Source organism: Podarcis gaigeae, assembly GCF_964106915.1.
Source record: "Podarcis gaigeae genome assembly, chromosome: 1".
Lineage (NCBI taxonomy): Eukaryota > Metazoa > Chordata > Lepidosauria > Squamata > Lacertidae > Podarcis > Podarcis gaigeae.
In genome coordinates, this window is record NC_139678.1 from 68,467,562 (window position 1) to 68,481,811 (window position 14,250).

The following is a 14,250-nucleotide window of genomic DNA, read 5'->3' on the forward strand; positions in this document are numbered from 1 at the left end:
CGAGGATAATTTGTGGCAGAGTCTCTAAGCATAGTTAGTATGAAGGCCCCAACTTGGAACCGAGTTTATATTTATATTTGGGGAGAAAGTACAGCGATTCAGGCCTGCTTCCTGCTCCAAAAGCCACTTTCACCTGAGAAGCCCTTAATGTAGAGCAGATACCATACTCGGGTCATTTCCTTTGTGATGGTCAGAAGTGGTTGCCAATGCATGCTCCCATCCCTGCTGAAACCTGAAATCTTGTTTCACAAGAAAAGGGAGCCATTTGATAGCAATATTAAGATTGTTTTGGAGACTAAGATAGAAGCTGGGAACTTATTATGGTAAGACCTAGATAAGGGCATCTGATGTATATTTAGAAGAAGACAAGCATTACCTGTACAGAGTGTTTTAATCTAAGTCGTACTTAGAGTAGACCCACTGAAATCAATGGACTTAATTTACTCATGTCCATTGATTTCTACTGCAAGTATGATTTGGTCAGAAACAACCCAAAATGGGTCAGTCTGGCAATATGCTCATTCCAATCTGGCAATATGCTCATTCCATTTATTCTTCTTTGGAGTTCCACTTTGAACAAAAGCCATTTTTGGCAGCAGCTGGCTCTGCACAGTTCTGATTGGCTGACACCATCCATGATGTGGCCAAGACACCTCCCCCCACCCCTGAGAAGTTTTGCTCCTTTGAAAAGTTAATTATTAAGGTATTACATTTGTGGATAAATGCATTAATCCTCAGTCCTGTTCCTCAGCCCCCACAATGTTGGGGAACAGCAAAGTGACAGCTGGGGCGGCATCTGATGCGCTAGGATTTCATTATGGTCCACTAGCATCCCTTCATTTTACAGAAGGAGATCACAGCAAAACTCTGTACAGTGCTTAGGACTTTGGTATAAAGGACCTTTTTTTGTGCCAAGGGACAGGGGACCTAATGTAATAAAACTAAACTCCTGTGCTTTTTCCGCTTTTTCCCTTTTCAAAGGTTATTTTAAGGCCCTGTAAGCCTCCAAATTAAATATCCAGCAGTGCAGTCCTTCAGTTTCCCACAGGAAAGTTTAAATACAGGCTGTTGAAAGCAAGAGCTTTAAGTGCACGGTGCCATTTCATTCTTTACTTAACCATTAAGGCTGGTGTTCTGCACATACTTACGTGAGCGTAGATGTCACTGTAATCTATGGGAGTTCAAGACATGTAATTAGGACTGCAAGGTTGCAACCCAGATATTATATGTGGCTCTTTAACAGCTCCAAAGCAGCAAACAATAGTGGGGAGCAAGTAGTTTCTTCTTCCTGGAATCTGCTGTCATCAAAAGAGACTGTCTACAAGTAGATTAAGCTTATCCAGATAAACACAGAGAAGGGTGGTTGGAGGTTTCTTCTTCATCCCAGTTGAGACCAGATGCTCAGGGCACCAGCATACTGCAATTTTGACTCTTCCTTTATCCCCAGTGAGTGACTGATGTACCAATCTAACCTAATTATTTATTATTGTTGTTCATTTATTTGTGATGGATCAGATAGCTCAGTGGTAGAGAATCTGCCTTGCATGCAGGAGGTCCCAGGTTCAATCCCCCACATCTCCAGGTGGGGCTGGGGGGCAACACCCTGTGTGAAACCCTGGACAGCTACTGCCAGTTAGTGTAGACAATATTGGGTGAAATTAACTAATGGGCTGACTCAGTGTAAGGCAGCTTGTTGTGTTCCTATTAATGAAATCTGTTCTAGGCCTACCCAGTTGATGTTACCCAGTTGCAAAAGGGGGCCCGCTTTCCCTTGTAATGGAATACTTATTTGATAGTTATGAGAGGGAGTCCCTCTCAGTCACCCCAGAGGTGAATTGAAGGGTATTGATGCTGACAAACTTCAAGAAAACTCTGCCTCCTCAGATAGTTAAGATACCAACAGCAGTTGAAGCCATACCATCGTTGATTTTTATTTTATTTTTTAATTATCAGCAAATACAAAATCTCTGCTAATGCTACATACTAGGGGATGTTCATTCACAGGGATAAAGGGCTCCACCCACCACCCTGGTTTTTAAATTTTGTATATTTTATTGCCGCAAGCCGCTTTAAGACCTACATTAGTGAAAAGCGGGATATGAATGTATAAATAAATAAATAAATAAATAAATGTGTGTTTATTATTTATCCAAAATTAGTTTTAAATCCTGGGCACTAGTGTATGAATGTTAACTAAACTTCTTTAATCTGTAGAGTATAGAATAGGGGAGGGGAAACTGTGTCCCTCCAGCTATTGTTGGACTCCAACTCCCATCTGCCTCAGCCAGTATAACCAATAGAAGATGGGAGTTGGAGTCCAACAACATCTGAAGGACTTACGTAGTTCACATTCTGCAACAGGGGTGAGAAACTTGGGGCTCTCTGGATGTTCTTAGACTCCATCAGCCCCAGCCAATATGATCAATGGTTAGGGGGTGATGGGAATTTTAGTCCAATAAGGACTCGAGGGCCACAGTTCCCCCATTCCTGTTATAGTCAGTTAAAGGAAAGCAATCTGTCAGAAGTAATTTATCTACAATTTGGCAATGGTAAGAGTTTCTAAAGCTGTGAAGTATGTGACTACATGAGCATTTCTCTGCAAGGAACTATAAACCAAGCACAAGACCCCAGTACATATATGTGAGGTGGTAGGGCAAATCTTAGCTCAGCGGCTACTCAGGTATAAACGTACTGCATATCTCTAGAGAGATCAACCCTACAGCACAATGTATCTACACAAGCCTTTTGAATGTTCAGAGGTCAAGAAGCTTTAGGATCTTCAGAGGAACAGAAGCGTGGACAGAATGGGAATGTACAGATAAGGACTTGTTTAAAACCTGAGAACAAAAAGCATTGCAAAGTAGCTCATACTGTACTTGAGTTGCGAATAAGTTTTTCTTTAAAAGCAACAACACATAAATAAATGCAGGATATTTTGCGCCTTTAAGGGCATGTGATGATGAGTATATATTAAAACAAAGAAGTTACAACTTTGCTAAAAAGAAACCTTAAAGGCCTCTCCACAAGCATGATGGATGTATTTTTAGAAACGCAGCTGAACATGAGTGTGTTTTGCCCATACAACGGAGATGACTCGGCTGTTAGTTAACTACCCTTAGCAGTATCTTCAAATGTTGTAAAAGAGGATTTAGCCATTCCCAGCAGGAAAGTAGGCTCCCTAAATGATACTGTTTGCAACACAGGAGACACATTAATGGATGTTTTTAGACTGGTGAAGTTAAGAAAGCAGTTGTTCCCTGGTTAACAATTATACTCCTTTACAAGAAAGTGGGAGTTTTCTTAATCTTACTACAGAATGCAGCAGTCTTTTGCTCCTAGGATTTAGGGGATGGAGGAAATCTTCCATTTGTTTTTTAAAGGAAGAAAATATATAAATAGTAAATCTTCTTGCACATCCTGGGAGCCATGAGAAGGTCCCACCTCTTTGCCTTTGGGATCCTGTTCGTTTGAAATGACAGTCGTTTTCACTAACATTGCTTTGGGTGGGAAGCAATTGATTAACACTGCTGAGTTAGAGGAGTATTGTGGTTGCATTCCGTTTTGTGTGTGTGTGTCTGTGTGCATACACATATTATCTTGGTCTGTAGAATTATCTTGGATCATAGATGGAGTTGATTGAACAGTGTACAAGGTAACTAGGCATGTGGTGGTAGTAAATCATTGTGTGATATTGGGTATATCATATAATATACAGGGTTATATCCTATGCATAGGGTAACAAAGGGCACCTGTAATCAATAAAGCTGTGGCCTAATTTGAACCCAAGATGCTTGTCCAAGTCCTTCTTTAATTGTCGCAGGGGATAAGAGGGCAGCAAGTCAGATTGCCTGGGCATGCAACAAAGGACTTGATAATATTGCTTCAGTTGGTCTACCCATTTTCCACTTGGTAGCTATGTGATTGTGAGTACCTAGCCCAGAAAATCATCTTAAGTACATGCCCAACATGAATGGCTCCCTTGGGAGGAAGGGCAGGCTATAAATTCAACAAATAAAGTAAAATGAATAGAACATAGAGATGTGCAGAGTATGGAATTGTGGGGGTAGCTGTTTTGGGTTAATTAACAAATGAGGGTGTAATATTGCATCTGTCACATTACAAAATCTATAGTGTGATTCCGCGGTGCATATTCAAAATCACCCATCCTGGCTTAATGGTTCCCAAGTGCATATGGGCCACATAGAATCAGAGTTGTTAATGAGTAGTAAAAGCATTGATCTATTGTGAACTTTCAATCTGATTGCCTATAACCCACCATAATTTACACATATATGTGAAGCAATTTAGAAATGCATTCCTAGTTCCACCCCAGCTAATGAATAAATTTGTTATGTAAGAGGTTTTATAAATATATACAGCCACATGCTTTATGCATGATAAAACTATTGTCTAGGCCAAACAACACAATTTGTGATTGCGTTTCACCTATTGGTTGAGTTTCAAACGTAAAATAAAATGCATCAGGAGGGGGGTGGCAATTAGGACTGGAACCAGAGTATGTGGAGAGGAGAGTTTACGCCAGGAGTGGGGAACCATTAGGCCCCCAGATATTGCTGAACCCCATCTTCCATTAACCCAAGACAGTATAGCCAGTAGTCAAGGCTTATGGGAGGTGTAGTCCAACAATAATTGGAGGACCAAAAGTTCTCTATATCATTTTGCATCCTCCACAAGACTCCAGGTCTAGCATCATTCTGGGACATGGTGGGGGAGATTATGGCTGCCACAAATACGTGGTGGAAAATGTTTGGATAAAAATACGTATTTCAGAAGTATTGTCTGGAAAAAAATACATATATTGAAAAATTTCCTCTTAGCTCTAGCCAACATATTCCTACCTGGTTCTATAAAGCTTCTGGCTCTGGCCCACTTCCTACCTCTGAACACCCCAGATTACCAATATCCGAGCTTCCCCACTTCCCTGTGCATATCCCTGCATGGCTGGTAGCTGCCATTCTCCATCCTCTGAGCCCTGAAAGTGGCAACAGGTGACTTTGTCATAAACCAGGCTATGCCTGGAAGTGGGGGGAATGCCTGGCTGAAAACTGGTTTTGCAGCAGCTTATTAGAAATGCTATGAGGTAGCTAATCTGCCATAAAATATTTATCACCCTACAGGGGTCAGAAAATGAACATACTGCTTCTGAGGAAGAGAAAAAGGAAATGTGAAAACATCCTTGACAAGGAAAGTCTGATTTTGTGAATTCAGCAACATTAAGAGATGGCAAAGCAGAACCTCCACACATAACTTTAATCAGAGCACATCAATTTGCCAGGTTAAGAACATCCATTATCTACTTTCTTGCATAGTTCACTGCTGGAAAAAGCAAGAAGCATGAAGTTCTAGCTACAGCAGAAGAGATTTACCAGGTATTTCTTATACAGGATAAGAAAAGCTATAAAAGGAACTATCTTCCTCTTAAAATTGCCAAGAACCATTTTTCTGAAGTTTTTTTTTTGGGGGGGGGGGAGATGGGGAAGGAATATCATCTCATTGCCTGACAAGTTTTGATACTGGAGGAAGTGGGGTGCAAAAGCACAAGTTACAAATCACACCGCAAGTTAATTAGGGCAGAAGATTCAAGTACTGCAACTTTATTTCTGTCTAGCACTGCATCCTAAAGCTGATACGAAGGATCAGTAACATTGTTAGGGGAGGAATTTGGAACAGAAGTCCATGGGCCCACATTTTAAAGAACATGATGCAGTACATATTCCCATCTAAAGAGTCCAAAGTCCAGAATTATCAATTAGGCTTTAAGCTTTCTTTTTTTAGAAATCCGCTTCTTCTTATAATGTTATGTGTTTGGGGGTGCCAGACCCCTCTAAATTCCTGGCTCCAGTAATTATTAGAATTTAATCAAGGCTTGGATCCAGCAAGTGTTAAAAGCTATTCAAGCCAGGCTTGCCACCTGGGTGATGAGCAATTAAGAGAACAAAGATAAAGCCAGAGTTTACAGTAGAGAAGTTAGAAGAGATGTGACCTAGCAGGAAAGCAGTAAGCCGCAGAGATACAGAGGGAGAGCAACGTTAGACAGCAATGTTTGATATCTGTTTGAATCCATAGCTATGGCTATGGGAGAAACGTGACCCTTTTGGGATATTAAATCTGTAGGCTCAGGTAGTATATATGTGTAAATAAACCAGATATCATAAAGACACCTACTAAGCCTCATTTCCAAAAGGAAACATGAACCCTGGATACCCCTGGAATCTCGCACCAGTCGGAAATTGGGGTGGTGTGCAACAATAGTTGTAGTACTAACAAATTAGTACTAGAGCCCTTCTGCACAGCCTCACCCAACTGGGATGGTTACTGACATTGTGTTTTGACTCAGAATAGGGAAAGTCGCCTCAATTCTTCTTGTTATTCAGCTCACACACAGAGCCTAGTGGGTACCTCAAGAGCCTTTGTTTAACCAAAGGGTTTGTGACCCCACAAGCTGAGGCTGATTGCCAATACAAGATTGGACCTTAGATTGGCAGCAACTTGCAGTGAGTTAGTGTTGACTTTTGTAAAGTGCCTTTGGCAACTCTGGACTAACTTCCTTTTTGGTCACACACGTGTTAGAGAAATTAATCACCTATTTTCCTCTGGGAGTTACTCTGGATCACTGCAGTGCAGACCCTCAGGGCATTAGGTGGCATCCTTTGAAAACGAAGCTTGTTGTCACCGTTACTGACTTGCATTTGCCACTGGGTACTTATTTACTCTGTATGTTTCAATCCAGGCAAACCAATGAACACTAGAATTCTTTCATTTCTTCTTCTGGCAATAAAGACAATAAAAACTGAAATGCAGTACACATGCATCTCTCAAGATGAAAACAGCTGGTGGAGAAAGTGAGGCATTGTTTAGTAATATTAGATATATAACCTACTTGCTTTTTCACATTTAAACTGTCAAAACATGTAAGTAGTCTACTCCCAGAGGAAGAAACTGAGGGTGCAGTGTAATCTTCAAGGCACTTAGTATTCTGGTCTTTTCATATCTTGTTAAGAAGCCCAATAAAAGATAATACACATCAGCCACTATTTTTATTATGAAGCTCCCAATGTTATAAATATTTGAAGGTACTTTTCTATCTCAAAAATGCGCTGGCATTATTAAGATTCTGTCAGATAGAACGATGGAACAGTTTTATTGAGCAGCCAAAGGCTTTTCTTTTCCCTTACTGCCACCTCTGAACTTGGGAGGTTGAAAATACACTGCGGAGCCAAGGTAGTCAAAATTAAACACGTTTACATCCAATTAATTTGTATGGGTGTTGTTAAGCATGAACTAAAATTTATTTTCATGAAAATCAATAGATTTAATGTTCTGGAATAACAATGTTCTGTTATTCTTTATATCAACACATAAGAAGCATTACATCTCTGGGGGGAAAATCCTTACATGTATGTAAGGTATGTAATATATTTTCTTGCTTCTTACAAAATCATGTATTTAAAACAGAAATTTGCATTTAAAATTTCAATCAATACTCAGACAGAAAAAGGGTGTCCACATCCAGCAAAAGAGAGTTTCTCACACAACTGGCGTGGATCGACATGTTCCCCTAGATGTGCAGTAGCATTGCGATAAAAAGCTGGTGCATACATGCCTCTGGATTTGAATCCACATTGTTTAATCAGAGCTGATATTCACAATTGCATGACTCTGGAGACAATTGTAACATGCAGCTGATTTATATGAGATCTTTTCAGATGCCCTTACTTACACATAGAGCTGGTACTTGGGGACAGGACAATAAAGAGATGAGATGATAGCCTTCTTCAAGTATTTGTCACCTAATTTGTGGGCATTCAATGAAGCTGAATGTTGGAAGATTCAGGACAGGTGAAAGAAATTACTTTTTCATGCAGTGCGTAGTTAAACTATGGAACAAGAGGCAGTGACGGCCACCAACTTGGATGTCTTTAAAAGAGGGTTGGACAAATTCATGGAGGGTGACCGTTGATATCAATTTTCAACTCTATGATTATGATGAAGCATCTACGTAGGCAAATAACCATTTAAGGAGTACATCTCTTGAGAAAGAATTAACAGGATTGCTGTGAGATCCTCCAAGATAAGCTATGAAGAAAGACAGATCTTTGGTCTACAGAAGGATATGGATAGGAAATGAATCTTAATTTGCTGCTGTCACTGCTTAGACTCTGAGTAGGTGTTACTGCTCCATCCAAAGCCTAGCCACTCACAGTGGCAACAGCAGAAAGTGGGGAAGGCAGATCAGGCATAGTCCCAGGCCAAAACAGTGATAGGGCCTGGTGGCAGATGTGAAAATAACCCAAGATCCAGGGGATTCCGGACTGGCTCAGCACTGCTCCACTCCTGGAATGCCCTGTTTTGGGATCTTCCACTGGGTTCCACTGGCGGCAATACCATTGGTGATCCTCCCACCTAACTGTCCAATGGGCAGATGGGGAAGTATTGTCAGCAGAGTGACACAATCGTCATGCCAGAGGTAGCCAACAGGAGGCCAATTGCGCTGGCTCAAGTGGAAGGATTGGTCTGCTTGATCCAAACAATGAAGATGCCTACAGAGAAGTGAGACTGACATCTTCCATCTTCATGCTGTGTGTGTGTGTGTGTGTGTGTGTATGTGTGTGTGTGTGAATCCAACAAATCTTTACTCAGCTACTAATTTTAGGATTTGGCAGTTGAATTCTAAGCATATAAGGAAAACCCACTGAGCTCTGAATAAGTGTCTTTCAAATTGTGCTCATTTAGACATGACTCTTCATGCCATGAGTCAGTCTGCTTTGCAAAAGGTAGTCCTTTTTCTATCAGAGTGAATGTGAGTGGTAACCAAAAAGAGAGAGAAAATCACCACCACCCCCAAAGTGTGTTCAAACCCGAGCTGTGTGATTAGCTTTTGTTTCCAATGCATAAACAACTCCAATAACAGATGGGAAGATTACTAAGGAAAGGAAGATAGAATGTTCCATGACATTATCCTTTCTTGACAAGAGAAGTTGTGTAACACCTACTCGATTATGCAGCTGCTACAATGTGCTTCTTTCTCTAAGCCAGAAGTGGAATGAGTACTGAACTGTTTTTGGTGTTGTTGTTTTTACTTTTATATAAAAAAGAAAAATATGGCATTTAATTCACAATGTCCTAGAGCATGCTGTGTATACGTCAAGCAGAGCAGATGTTACGTACCTCAGAAGTTTTACTAAACCTTTCCCTGATTCAGGAAGTGAAATCTACATTGGGAGTTAATTCTCTATGGTGCCAGGGGTGTGGGGAGAGGCATCGCAGAGATAAGAGAGTATGGAGATCTCTTAATCCAGGACTTCTGTGATAGACAGAATGTGTGATTACTGAAGTGTGACCGTGATTGTCCAGAAAATATAGTGGCAATTGGAGGGTAATGCCAATAACATGATAAAAACTCTGTGAATAAGGTGCTTTGAAAAAAGTTCGTGGGTTCTTTTAATATCATTTGCATTGCTGATGCTCCATCACCGCTCCAGCAGCACTTGAGAAATTGCTTTAGAAACTGGGAACATAGGAAGATGTCTTACACCAAATCCAACCATTCATCCATCTAGCTCAGTATTGTCTTCACAGAAGGGCAATAGTTCGCTGAAATTTCAAACAAGGATCTTTCCCAGCCCTACCTGGAGATACAGGGGATTGAACCTGGAACCTTCTGCACGCAAAGCTTGTGCTCTACTACTGAGCTATGACCCATGCAATCAAATTTACATGTAACAGCTGGTATAGTACGGTGGTCACAACGTTGTACAAGGAAGGGTTTTGAAAAGTGGCTTGTGACAAAGACCATCTGGTGCTGGAAATCAGAAGCATTTATGAATGTTAAACTGGCTCCCTGGATCACAGCCATAATATTCCTAATTTCTATGCAAGATATTTCTTTTCATTAATCATGCATTTAACAGGCGGTAGTCCATTAGAACAGGTTGCTCTAAAAACTTGGTACCAGCTGAGCAGCTGTCCGTTGACGCTTTGTGATGAGTTTGTGAGTATACAAGCAATTTCAGAAACAGACGTTTCAACAGCAGCAATAGTGGCCAATGATCTACTGTTAGTAAGTCAACACCTTAGCTGATTTATTCTTTAACTTCCACTTGACCAGTGAAGTCCAAATATATGCAGGGGTGTACGCACTGTAATATTGCTCCGCATGTTAAAACCTGCATAATATTGAGTAAACTAGGCAATAAAATGACAGTGAAGAAAATCCAATATTGCTAAGTCTATTGTTCAAACAGATGAATATGGTGAACAAATAACTCCAGCTCTACCTAACACCTAATGGATTGGAAGTTATTAATGGATTTGAAACAGTTCTGAAATCACCATAGCTAGTCTCCTGAAAGATTTAGCCGCAACAAAAAAGACAACGACATTAGGGTTTACTATACAAGGCTTAAGAAACAAAGAAAACATATAGTGCCCTTATATGTGTATACAATTCTTTCCTCCTTTCTGAAAAGGGATATAGCAGGATTACAGCTCAGGTCTTTTAAGCCACCGTGATGCAAGCAGTACTACAAGTGTCTTATACAAAATCCTTAGATGGGCCAGAGAGGCTGAGCTGCAACCCTTTTCTGAGAACATCCCTCTTAAAATGCTGGCACCATTCTCTCCATAGATCAAGGTGTGGAAATCATGACCAATCCCCACTTCCAAGTAGCTTGATGCAAATGCAACATTCTGCTGAATGCAACCTATGTGCTCAGGTAGCAGAATGTTAAAGATAAAATCCTATACACCAGGGTGGGTAACTGGACTTGGCTCGTGGGCTAAATCATTACCTCCTCAACGGCCCCACCCCTTGTACCCCTGTCAATCACCTGATGTCACAGTGACACAATACATCAGGTGATGCAGTGCTTTGAAGCTCTGACAGACAACTGATTGGAAGGCTTTGAAGACCCACAGGTATCAGTGGAGCAAAACCAGAAAAGAAAACAAGATGAAAGGGTGCTCCTGTGCTCTGAGCATTTGATAGCCTTCCTTCTCTTGAGTAAAGAAAGATCTGCAATGGTGCTCTGCTGTTGTGCTGTAAAGAAAAGCAAGCATGCCTCCTCTATTCATTATAATATAATCCCCCACAGCATTCTCGGAAAGGAACTGCTGTCGCTGCTGCTGCTGCTGAAATTCAGGCCTCTAAATTAAGATGTATGCTGTAACTTAGTGCCAAAAGTGAGCTGATGACACAAATATGAAACCGAGAGCCAGAGATTTATTTGATCTGCTCTTTGTGTACATGAAGTTTTAATACAGGCAGAACTTTTATGTTAAATGAAGTGTCAGGTTAGAAAACAGAACTGACACAGACTGAATAGCATGCGATCTGTGCTGTTAACAAAATAGGCCATATGACGTCTTGGAAGGCACAAGCGTTATTCTTTTGCAGCAAGACAAAAAAGAAAAACGCGGGTAGAAGCAGAAAAAGAAATGTTTTCACAAATCTACTACAGAAATAACCATATTGCAACCACAGGCCTTTCCAAACAATGAAACACACACACACACTTTATCATTCAGTGAAACATCTGCACTGAGTTCCAATTCAGCAGCATGTACTTGCCTCCCAGAATGGATGGAGAAGTGTTCCTGATCTCCTGAGGGTGGGAGAAGAGGCTTGCTGCAAAATAAACAGAACCAGTGTAGTCTAATAATTAGAGTATTGGACTAGGACCCTGCAAGTCCAAGATTCAAATCCTCACTCAACCACGAAGCCTACTGAGTGACCTTGACACAGTCAACTCTCAGACAGCCACAGCCTAACTTCCCTGACAGAGCTCTTGTGATGATCACACAGGGCATGGGAAGGAACCACGTACACATTAGCAGTGTATGTGTTGTGGTGGAGTAGAGTGGCCCTACCAATGCCTGAATCACTGCTGCTTACCTGAACTGGGCTGGGACATCCCCACCACTGCATCCCCACAATTGCAACCTTCACTGAGGTCCTGTCCCACCCCAGCCCTGTCCAGGTAATCAGCAGTAATGCCAGTGTCAAGGCAGGGAGGAGGCCTGCATGGTTCCACCTCACCACATGTGCTACTACTGCATGTAGGCTGCCTTGAGTTTCTTGGAAGAAAAGTGGGATGTAAACTGAACAGCAGACTCACTCATAACAAGGATATACTGAAGAGAGGTAAGGAGAAGAAATTTGATCCAGTATGCATTTAAAGCCGAATCAATTGGATTCACACTTTCTGAAACAATCTGCAAACCAAAACACAGCTATCCTTCAAATTTCGCACTTATCCAAATTTTGTGATACCGCTGCAGGGGGTTGAACTAGATGACCCACAGGATTCCTTCCAACTCAGCAGTTCTATGATTTTATGATCCAACCAAACACAGTTTACAAAAATGCATGTTAGGGGAAAGAGGGAATAAAATGAGCATGTTAGTAAAAATAGCATTTAAAAACGAATTTTATTAGGTGAAATTGCTTGGGGGAAAAATTTACGTTAGTCAAAGCTGGATTATAAACATCTGTTTATCAGCCGAAATTCACACTAAAATTCTGATGAATTTTCATGGTTGTTTTTTAAAAAATGGCAAATTTCTGTCAAATATAGAAATCTAAATCTAAATTCAGGATTGGAAAAATGAGAAATGGACAGAACCAAAATGGACAAATCCTTCCACCCCTTTTCCTGCTTGGCAGGGGGTTGGTCTCGATGGCCCTTGTGGTCTCTTCCAACTCTATGATTCTATGATTCTAAGTGAATAAGAGGAGTGCACTTTTTTTTTAAGCCTTTCAAGTCAAAAGGCAGTGTATGCAGCAATACCCAAAAGGAAATAAGGAAGTCTGCACAGGTGCTGGAGCACAGGTGAATCTGTGAGGAAGTCTGCCACATTTCATACCAAAAGAAGCTTTGGGATAATTTTTAAGAGCAAAGCCTGGCTTCCTCTTTCCCAACATGGCTCTTCTTGTGATGTAGGAAACGTTAACTATTCTCAAAGCGTCCAGCAAAACAAGGAAGATTCTCTTGAGAGAGCTCCGACTTGAGATGTTTGAAAACACTTCAAGACTCCTTCAGGGAAGTCATGGCCCATCATGCAAATCAGGCCGGCAGGCAAAAGAGAAATCATGATTAAAGAAGATGAGGCGGTGTGTTAACTAGCTGTGAGGCTAGAATGGTACGGAGAATGGAAAATCACTTGCCACCTGCTGTGTGCGTGTGTGTTTTAATCACAAACCCTGATTTTTATTTAGGGTGGATGGGTTTTGCCAATGGAAAATGATTTTGTGTAGCGCAGCAGGAAAAAGAAGGTGGAAGTACCAATTCAGCCTTCCTCAGATATTTGGTCACAGTTTGAATCTTACTGTTGAGAGCCTAGCAATCACACCCGCGGCAGGAGGCCTTCCATGGAGGCGGTCCGGAGGGCAGCTGACATACAAATCAAGCCAAAAGAGTTTCAGAAAAGACACTCAGAAAGTTCATGATGCAAATTACTTTGCTGGGGGCTTCCAAAAAAAAGAAAGAGAAATTGCAAGGATTTTCTTTCTAGGGGAAAAACCCACACACACCCCTGAAAACAGTGACAGGTAAGAGGAAATAATTCAGGTTTCATGAAAGTTCACAGTCATGCTAAAGTAAACAAAGCCAAATATAAAACAATGATAGGTAACTTTGGGCAACAGGTCCCAGGATAGGGGTTTTTTAAGGCCACAGTGCAGAGGTGTGCCTTCAGCATCCACTGAAAACTGTGTAATGAAGTTTCCAGATGCACCTCTGTGGGGAGGGAATGCCCTCTCCCAGGCCATCACCCACCCCAATCTTCAGATAGAGGCAAACAACCAAGAAGGCCCCCCTCTGCTGAGCTTAGCACCCAAGAGGGAAGGTGAGGGGTCTTTCAGATATTTGGGGTCTAAGTCATTTAGGGCTTTAAGCACTAATGTGAGCACCTTAAATTGGAACTGGAAACCACCTGGAAACCAATACAGTTGTATTTAAACAGGTGGTTATATATGTGTGTGATCTAAATTGCCTTCCCCAATGTGGTGCCCTCCAGATGTTGTTGGAGTCCTACTCCTATCTTTGCCAACCAGCATGGCTAGTGGTCAGGGATGATGGGAGTTGGACTCCAAAATATTACCCAGCCTTCACCAAACTGGTGCCCTTTAGATGTTTCATTTGCAGGGAGGTTGGTGTAACCTGTGTAGGCTATAACTGCTAGAGAGGCCTATCAAAAGTAAGAATGAGTAATGGCCCAGTAACACATGCC